This window comes from Hoplias malabaricus, chromosome 1 (genome assembly GCF_029633855.1).
Source record: "Hoplias malabaricus isolate fHopMal1 chromosome 1, fHopMal1.hap1, whole genome shotgun sequence".
NCBI lineage: Eukaryota > Metazoa > Chordata > Actinopteri > Characiformes > Erythrinidae > Hoplias > Hoplias malabaricus.
Window position 1 is genome coordinate 22,929,087 of NC_089800.1, and position 9,711 is coordinate 22,938,797.

Below are 9,711 nucleotides of genomic sequence, written 5' to 3' on the forward strand. Positions count from 1 at the left end.
GCACTTAAGCTGTAGAACCGAGTTGTTCCTCATTTTTCCCCAGGGTTGTGAAGCCTGAGCCAGGCATGCAGCTGTGTGCAGATATACCTGTCTTGTTAAACTTTGGTTATTATGTTCTGGCTTTAATTACCCATCTTATATTTTGTCTACAAATGATGATAGAGTGAGATTCAGATGAGCCAGTTTATGTTGGTTTCATTAAAAAAAGAAAAAAAAAAAACAAACTTCATAAACATACATTCAATCACACTATTTAGGTAAATGAGCCCATTCTGCGGTTTTAGCAATTTGCTGTAATTTCATGGGGAAGCGTAGCTTGCTGTGTGCTCTGCAGAAAGCGTACTGCTGGGTTGGGTGGTGCAGGAAAAGCTATCAATTAGGCAGGAGCTGCAGCATTTTGCAATTGTTTTACTAATTGCCAATTAGCTAGCTTGAAATAAAGCACCGTCCTTTGTTGTATTTTCGAGATTTAGTAGGTAACCAGTCATTAACAGACGCTTCCTGGATATTTACAAAAACATTAACAGTGTCACAGGGGAGTGATTGTGTTTTCTCAAAAAAGCTCAGCATCCCTGGAGCTGCCGGGGGAAGAGAAAGCCGTATAATATCCTCCTGTTCTGAGGTACATTTCTGTTTGTACCCGCAGGAAGAGAAAGCCAAGGGTCAGTGTTTCTGCTGAATTACACCAAGCAGCGAGCGACTGATTTAAACCAATGCAAGACTGTTTGTCTTTTGTCTTTAATTGCGCTTGGTTTGTGATATCCACTCCGCTCTTCAGTCTTTGAATAAAGGATTAACAAGCAGCAGGCGCGATATTAATCTGTTAGCAGGGAAATCTTGAAACTCAAGAGGCTTTAGCTGAAACATAAGTGTTTAAAACCTTTTAGAGGTGAACTTTAGGGTGTCAGTGAATCACTCCTTCGAATGTAATATAAAGGGATATGTGCCTTTAATGCTACCATAGCTTGGGTGCTTTAGTGGAACAGAAAACAGCTTCTCGGACGATGGATTGTTGCACATCGTTTGGACAAAACAGATTCTTTTCATATGCTCACTTGAGAGCGGATTGCCTTGTTGCTCAAAGACAATAAAGGAATTCCAATTACACGCAAACAACTTTGGCCGGAGAGTAAACAAGACACTTTTTTTGACAGCTCAAGGCTCCTTTTTTGTGCAAATTCCATTGGAAATTGATAGAGAAATACAGAGGAAGCATGATTATTGATTGAGTACTAATTGCACTCTTTGTGTGTGAGCTGAAGAATAGCAGGCTCCTTTAGCAGGCCAGCCCCGGATCAAACACAGCCATCATCTGTTCTATTAGCCCTCTTCTTTATTCACACAGAGAAGAATAAGCCATGTTTATGGCTAATTTTGTCACATTCCGACAGCTCCCTGGCCTTTAACAACATGCATTTGTTTAAGGTGTGTGTGTGTGTGTGTGTGTGTGTGTGTGTGTGTGTGTGGGCAGACTTTAACTGCATTCTCTTCAGAATACAAAAGGCCTGGATGGACAAATATCAACAAGACTGCAGCGGGAGGGGATTGGTGCTTTGACAGTGGTGCTTTTGTGCCATTTTCTCCAGGGGGCTAAATCTGTTAATTAATGAGAATGGTTAACTAACTCCTCTTGGCTTCGACAATGGTGGGAGCGTGCCAAAGCAACAGCTCAGACAGATGTGTGAGGCAGTCGAATGGAAAACAAAATTGACATCGGCTGCTCCTGCCCGGCGAAAATGTGCAGTAAGTCATGTCTGTTAAACTTATCGTGCCACTCCACGTCTTCCCTTTAATTTGCTGTTAATCAGCTGTAATTGCTGCAGCTGCTGTGCTCTCTCTCTCTCTCTCTCTCTCTCTCTCTCTCTCTCTCTCTCTCTCTCTCTCTCTCTCCTCTCTCTCGCTCTTTCGCTCTGTCTGTCTCTGGGTCAGTATGCCTCGATCAGTCCACTCAAGTGCCTTTATTTATAGGATGGATCAGAATCCGGAGCTCTGTGTTGGTTCTCTATCAGGTAGAAAATCCTTAAGCAGCTGTGTACAGAGGTCTGGGGTATGTGGTGCTGCTCGGTGACCCAGCTGAGCCGCACGGGGGACGGGGGGCGGGGAGTGGGGAGTGGGGGTGCTGAACAGTCCAGCCCACGTTGAGAGTGCGGCTCAGGTAGGGATTTAATTGGGTCTCCCTATTACTCAGGACCCTTCAGACAGCCAGGACTCTAAGCTGAAGGGGGCTGGCAGGCCCTTGCAACTGAGCCTCCTCAATTGTTCGGCTGATACCAGAGAAATCCTGAGAGCTGGTCTAAGATCAGACATTTAGATCATGTTTGTTTTGATGTGGGGCACAATGTGATCAGGTGGGCTCTGCTGATTGGATTCTGGAGGCTCTCCTACGTGTTTGTGGGCCCACTTTTTTGCGTCTGGATGAGGATTCATTAAGTAGAAGTTGGTGGTTGTGCAAACACTGATTTTGACTAGTGCTTGGTGCTGTTAGTGAAAGAAAACAATTCATGGTTGTGGTTCTTTTTGGGCTTAATGCACTACAATGGGCCAATGGCAGTAACAAATATGTTTTAAGTATCTGTTACTACACATAACACTACACGAACGTTCATAAAATTTGGGTGACATCCACTTGAATGATTATTATAGACATAATATTGCTATCGATGTTGAGATGCAAATACCAGCTAATGATTTATCATCCTCTGGCACTAGACCCTTCTTTTGATTTTTTTTATTTAGATGTCAGTCCCAACCGTGGCAAGCAGTGCTCAACAAGTGCTGTGAAGGAAGCCTGCTGCCACCCTTCTGGGCAGCTGCGTGTGGGCGGTAGACAGGACAGGAGCGTCAATATCGGCTGCTGGCCATCGATCGGCCATATTGATCAGGATGGGCAGCGGGGCCAGGGGAAGGAAGGGCCCGCTGATCCTCATCGGAGCGATTGTTTAGGGTCACTGACAAATTCAATTGCCTATCAGGGAGCGATCATGGGAACAAACGGCTGCTGTCGATGCCGGGGCCGTGCCCTGTGGTAGCTGTCACTCAGCATTACTCCTGATTCGGTTTATGTGGCTGTATGTGTGTGTTTGCATGAGAGCTGGATGAGGTCAGAGGGACAGTGGAGGGCAGACTCTTGCCACCTCACTGGCCCAGTGGCTTTCGTCACATGCGCTCTGAATTCTTGCTTGTATTCCCAATGAAATCAGTCCTATTGCTTTTCTCAGCACCCAGAAACCACAGACTTTCCTGCTTGGCTTTTGCTAAGTTTGAAAACACCGACCTCAGCTCTATGACAGTCATCTGCTGATTCTCAGCACTTTGGCAGGGCAGCAGGAGATATATTACAAACTAGCTGGCAATTATTATCAGTTTTTTTACTGGGTAATGTCATGACACTATTATTTCGGTTTCGGTACCAAAGCTAAGTGTAGTATCACACATTGCTTGATATCAAATGATACTGTGGCAAAACTGTTTAAAACACTTATTTATGGAATAAAAAAAGTCTTGGAGATTTTACACCGTCAAAAATATATTCACACAGATCTGCTTTTTATATGTGAGTATCAGTTTGCAAACCCAGAGCCCTTCTAACCCTTTTTTTATTATTCCATTCTCATCAGGGTCTTAACCACATATGTGTACTGGTCATATTTGTACAGATCAATTCAATTTGTGCAATTCTAGAAACAAAACTGTAACTTGTCACACAAAGGAGGAACCACACACCCGTTTTTTTTTTTTTTTTGCGCTTGGACCATTTCCACTGGTCCATTTCTCATCAGACTTTCACACAATTGCAGTCCACATTAAAGCTGTAAGTCATAACAGAGTTGCAAGTGTCAACTAGGGATGATTTAGTGATTAGACAGAGTGGTTATAGGCAAACAAAGTATGCAGAGCAACACATTGACTACATTCTGTAAATTGCAGAACTAAAAAGTGCCCCTGTGTGGTCAGTGGAGCTGAGAGAATGGACAGTGAGCATAGAAACAAGGAAGTATTCAGAATGTGGCTTACCTGTTGTGTATGTCTGTGCTGAGAGTGGAGCTCCAGCAGCACTGCTGTGTCTGATCCACTCAGACCTATGCAGCACACACTACCACACCACCACCACCACGTTAGTGTCTGTGCAGCGCTGAGAATGATCCACCACCTGAATCATACCTCCCCTGGTGTTGTCTTGACCATTGAAGACTGGGTGAATCATTCAGCGAAAGAAGGAAAAGAATAAAGCAGAGCGTTTGAAACGGTAGAACTACAACTTGCCCCTGTTTTTATGTTTTTACATGAATTAATGCACTATGATGCATTCTTTAGTGAATTTCTGTTGATTTGTTCATGATGAACCTATTTTTAAAAAATGTAAAGCGCAGCTAGTGGTTTCAAATGATGTCAGAAAATGAAAATCAGAAGGTTTTGTTCTGTCAGTGACGATGTTGTGCATCACTTATCTGCAAACGAGATTAACACAGGGGCAACTCGTTACAGTCAAACAGTGTTTTGAAAGATGATGCCAGCTTTTTTTGTCAGAAATCAGCCATTATTTACACAAATAAAACCTTAAAATATACGTATTGACAGAAGTGACACCATCACTTCAGGTGCACTTTGCTGCAGGAGAGAGAGAGAGAGAGAGAGAGAGAGAGAGAGAGAGAGAGAGAGAGAGAGAGAGAGAGAGAGAGAGAGAGAGAGAGAGAGAGAGAGAGAGAGAGAGAGAGAGAGAGAGAGAGAGAGAGAGAGAGAGAGAGAGGGAGAGAATGGCAGACATGGCTTTTCCATCTCTATTCCACATTCAACTGTATGTTAGTGACATGCCCTGAAGTGCTGCAGTGTGAGGGGCTCAGGGCTGAGGGCTGGACTCTTCCCCTGGATGCTCAGGGTGCCGGGGCTCCCAATCAAAAGTGTGACCCGGGGCACTTCGTTAACTAATTATGGAAAACAGGAGCAGCTTCCTTCATCCAGCCCCACCCCCTGCACTCACACACACCAATGCCTTTTTTTAGGGGTGTGCTTTTGATAAGGCTTGCTCTCTTGTCAACAAGCGCGTATTTAATTAGTGTTGATTGTTGTTAGCGTGTTCAATAGTTATTAATTAGGGCTGGGGGGGCCCTCCACTTGATTGCATGCCTGGAGCAGTGACATCTTGTGTTGTTTCACACTCTGCCGTTACACACTGTAGATATGAGAGGCGAGGAGAGGAAAGAGAGGGAAAAGGGAGAGATTTGGAGGGTGAGAGAGGACACAGTGGTTATTTCTAAGAATTCAAAGACAGAAAAACAGAGCAAATACAGAATACAAAACATTAACAAACAGAATCTGAGATTATACAGAGATCTGTTATTATACACTTTTGGAAACAAGCGAAAAATCAACTTTTATTGAACGTGACTTTTTGTGGATACATATATACACCTGGTGATACAGAGGGTTAATCAAATGCAATTGTTATTCTTTGCATAACAATAAATAGTCATCATTACATTATATTATGGGAATAGCACGACAGAGCTGTAGTAATGAGTCAAGACCTAAGGGTTAAAGTTTGCTGTGGTCTAGTATTCTTCAGGGGCTATAGAGCGGAGTGGGGTTTACTTGCATGTGTTATTAGAGCCACAGACAGGGACAGTCTTTTAACTCTATCTTTTAGCATGAGCTTCCCACAGCAGGTGCATCTGTTTACTGTCCGCGCCAATGATAATAATACTGTGGTCATCATGGTTTTGCACATAACTCTTCTCTATGCATTTCACACATGGAAACTCTAATACTGTGTGCCATGAGATGAAATGATCAGCCCAGCTGCACATACCTGGAGACATAAGGATGAGTGTTGGTAGAAAATTATTTCTATATGTATGTATATTTCTCTATATATGTGGCGGAGGAAAGCTAAAAATATCATTTTCTCTTTCGTGTGCCAGGAATTGTCTTGGGGTTCATTCTAAACTTCTGCTGTGGGGTGCATTTCCCGCTGTTCAGCTGAGCATAGACCCTCATTCGAAGGCGGTGCGAGCAGCTCTGCCTATTAAAATGTAAATTCCCTCTCGGTGCACCAGGCCCAGACTGTGGAACTCAGCGGGTGAAGAGAGGTGTGTGTGTGTGTGTGTGTGTGTCTGAATGACAGTGTGTGTCGTGGACCTATTTTCCAGCATGGTTTATTTTCGAATGGGCAAGATGTGACAGTATAAGACTCAAATTCATACTTTCCTCCCTCAAATGTAGGCCTTAATTAAAGCATAAATTTTACTTGGTAATCACGAGTAGAACAGACACGTTCAGCCCAAGCACAGAAGAGTGTGAAACATTTCAACACAACAGGATATAAAGGTATCCGCCGTTGTGTTTTTCTACTGCTACCAGCGCTGTGATTCTCATTATTGATATTATTATAATCAGACATTTAGTAGGATAACTTCTGTCAAAATGTCAGCATCCTGAGCCCTATTTGTAGAAGACTTCCTTTGGAAAACAGCCTTAAATGAATGTTTCCTTACTGAGCTTTGTCTCAGCAGAGGCACTGCAAAAATAACTGCTCTTGCAAAAGTCATACTGTATTACTAATAAATACTGTAATTTATTAAATTATGTAATATATAGTTATTTTTATTACAGCAATAATATAAATTTGTCATGTATTAACCTAAGTCTGATGAAAAATATTGAATTTAACTCTTTTACAGTTAACGCTAGAAGAATCCTCTTCTACACATACACACACACACACACACACACACACACACACACACACACACACACACACACACACAGACACACACACACTATATTATTATATGTTTGAAGTGATTATGACAGTAAGCAGTGTATATAAAGATATTCTGAGGTCAGGGGGTTATCATAATTAGCAGCATATTTAAGTAAAAATCAAATTTAAATATCTTCTATTATTCACATTTGTCTGTGTCCCCATTTCACATTTTATGTCGACACATGAACAAGTTTTTACAAAAGTCTCTCACGTGTAGATTGAATCCGCCTGAGAATGTCTTACATAAAAGAAAGAGACAGATTTGCTTAACTTTGAATAGTAAAGAGTCTTAAATATATGAGCTTCATTTATAAATATCTACTTTATCAAATTTCCACAATTTCCCAGGTTTAAAATGTGGAAAAACCCATAGATTTTAGGCCTTTGGACCCTGTTGTATGTAATTATTGTATGAATAAAATAATGGTAGCCTCTGTAGCCTACTCTCAGAGCTGTAGAAGAGTGTGTACTCTTATAATGTCCTGCAAATATACAACCAAACACTGAAGAAACGTCCCCAATGTCAAAATCCACATCCAGTGGATATTGCTTGTGTTCTATCTACAAGATGTCACTAGGTGGAGCTGTGATCTTTTTGTAGACAACTGTGTGTGTGTGTGTGTGTGTTAGTGTGTGTCTCCCTCCCTCTCTCTCTCTCTCTCTCTCTCTGTGTGAAGGAGAGAGAGTGTATTTTTTTTCTGATATAGGTAGCTGATATGCTCTGTGCAATTGGACAAGCATATTTCTAAGACCCACTTGATAATTAGAAATAATAGAGCATATAGTGGAAGGCCCAACACAGAATTAATCGATTACTCTTGTAGACTTAAAATATGGCTGGAATTTGTGGTGCAACTAAATCAAGAATCACTGCATTGGATTGTAGGGAAAATGCATTAAATGAATCTCAAGTCCAGGGGAACAAGACTGGAACAGGATTTTTAATTTGCTTTGCATTGGTCATTCTGCTGTTACCTTAAAAATATTTAAAGGTGCCGTCATCATTGAAACAAAATCTCGTTTGTCCATCTTTGGACAGAATGTGAAAATTGCTTGGAATAAATCCTGTTTTTTTTTTTTTTAATGAATTCCATTGAGAGTTAAGAGCTTTTTTTCCTCACAAAGTGTTTGGAGATAAAAGTTATTTGGTAGATTTATAGCTCCTTATTGTCAATGAGGGCAGTGTCAATGTGGTTGATTCTTTGAAGCTCTTGTTCTTAGGTCCTGTAACTTGCCATAATGTTGATGGCTTATAGTTGTAATGACCCAGTTCTTAGGAGCATGAAGTGGTTTGATTGACTGCTGCTGTGTTCAGCTTTGAGTGAGCGATGGATCTGGAGCTGCTTCTAGTGCTAAAGAGTCTGAGTGGATATTGGATATGAAAAGAAACTTTCCACACTACACACTGTAAGTTAACCTCCTGCTGTTCTAGCACTAAATAACGTTAAATAAAAAACTACAGTGGCCAGTTCAAACCTATTATAGCTATATATATATATATATATATGTATGTGTAAGTCCTTGTTGAGGAATAGCTGGGATAATGTATAGACTCATTTCCCATGCATTGTTGTCGATTGTCTCACAATAATTGGCATTGATTTGGCAGTTAGAATCTGATTTAGTCAAGTCTCTTTAATGCAGCTTGGACTAAAAGTCTGGCTTTAAGTGTTGGAGCCTTCACTCTGAATTTGGCATTAATTAAACCATGACTATTTTTCTAATAGGATGCAGTTTGTTGGAAGAATAAGAGGAGAGCATTGATTTAATATTTTTTTTTTGCCAAATTACAACACAGAATATTAAAGTTGTACACTGGAAAGAGAATTCATAATTTTCCACGGTCTATGATTTTTCTGCCTGTTGAAGATCATTCAAGGGCAGCAACAATGAACAGAATCCAACAGAGCGATTAGCGGCAGCTTGGGTACATGCATCTTCCCTGGTGCAGTAAATGCGGCAAACGTAATCACGTGATAAAGAGTCAGTGTAATCAGCTAATAACAACATGACACAAGACACAAATACATATCATATTTTCAAACACATGATCTTTACGTCATAGAATGATGCATATACTATTAAAACATTGGCCACTGGTAATGGGCCTTTTACATATTTAGATATTATTTATTTTGGTGACCTGCTCAAAGAGAGCTATACATAATAGTTTCAAATTTAAGATTCAGAATGGTTAGATACAAGGGCTGTTGAATATTTACACATCCCTGGTGTAGTAGAAAAGACAGAAAATACAGTACCGTCACCTTCTAGTTGAAGAAAATAAAACTTCACTCTAAAAAAAATCCACAGGTGTTTCTACTAGATCTTTTTTACATATGAAATTCGAGAGGTTTAGTCATGCACCAGGCCTGGCAAAGATGTCAGAATCCTGGCTTCTCTGTGTGCAGTCATTTTGAACTGTGTTTTGAAAACCTTGATTATTCTATTTCTTATATCATATGAAGTATTTTCAGAAATATCTTATTATAAAGTAGTCATTTCAAAACTGAATGCACTATATGTATTAAAAAATGTATTAATTGGAAACTCACAAAGAAATAAGAGCTGGTACAATGTGCACATTTTGAAAGAAAACAAACCTGTGATGTGTAGCGTACATCAGTCATATTCATTGACTGTATTAGTAAAGTGTGGTGCAGCAGGTAGTGTCTCTGTCAGAGCTCCAGGGTCCTGGAGGTTGTGGGTTCGAGTCCCGCTCTGGGTGACTGTCTGTGAGGACTGTAGTGTGTTCTCCCTGTGTCTGCGTGGGTTTCCTGCAGGTGACTGTCTGTAAGGAGTGTGGTGTGTTCTCCCTGTGTCTGCGTGGGTTTCCTCTGGGTGACTGTCTGTAAGGAGTGTGGTGTGTTCTCCCTGTGTCTGCGTGGGTTTCCTCTGGGTGACTGTCTGTGAGGAGTTTGGTGTGTTCTCTCTGTGTCTGCGTGGGT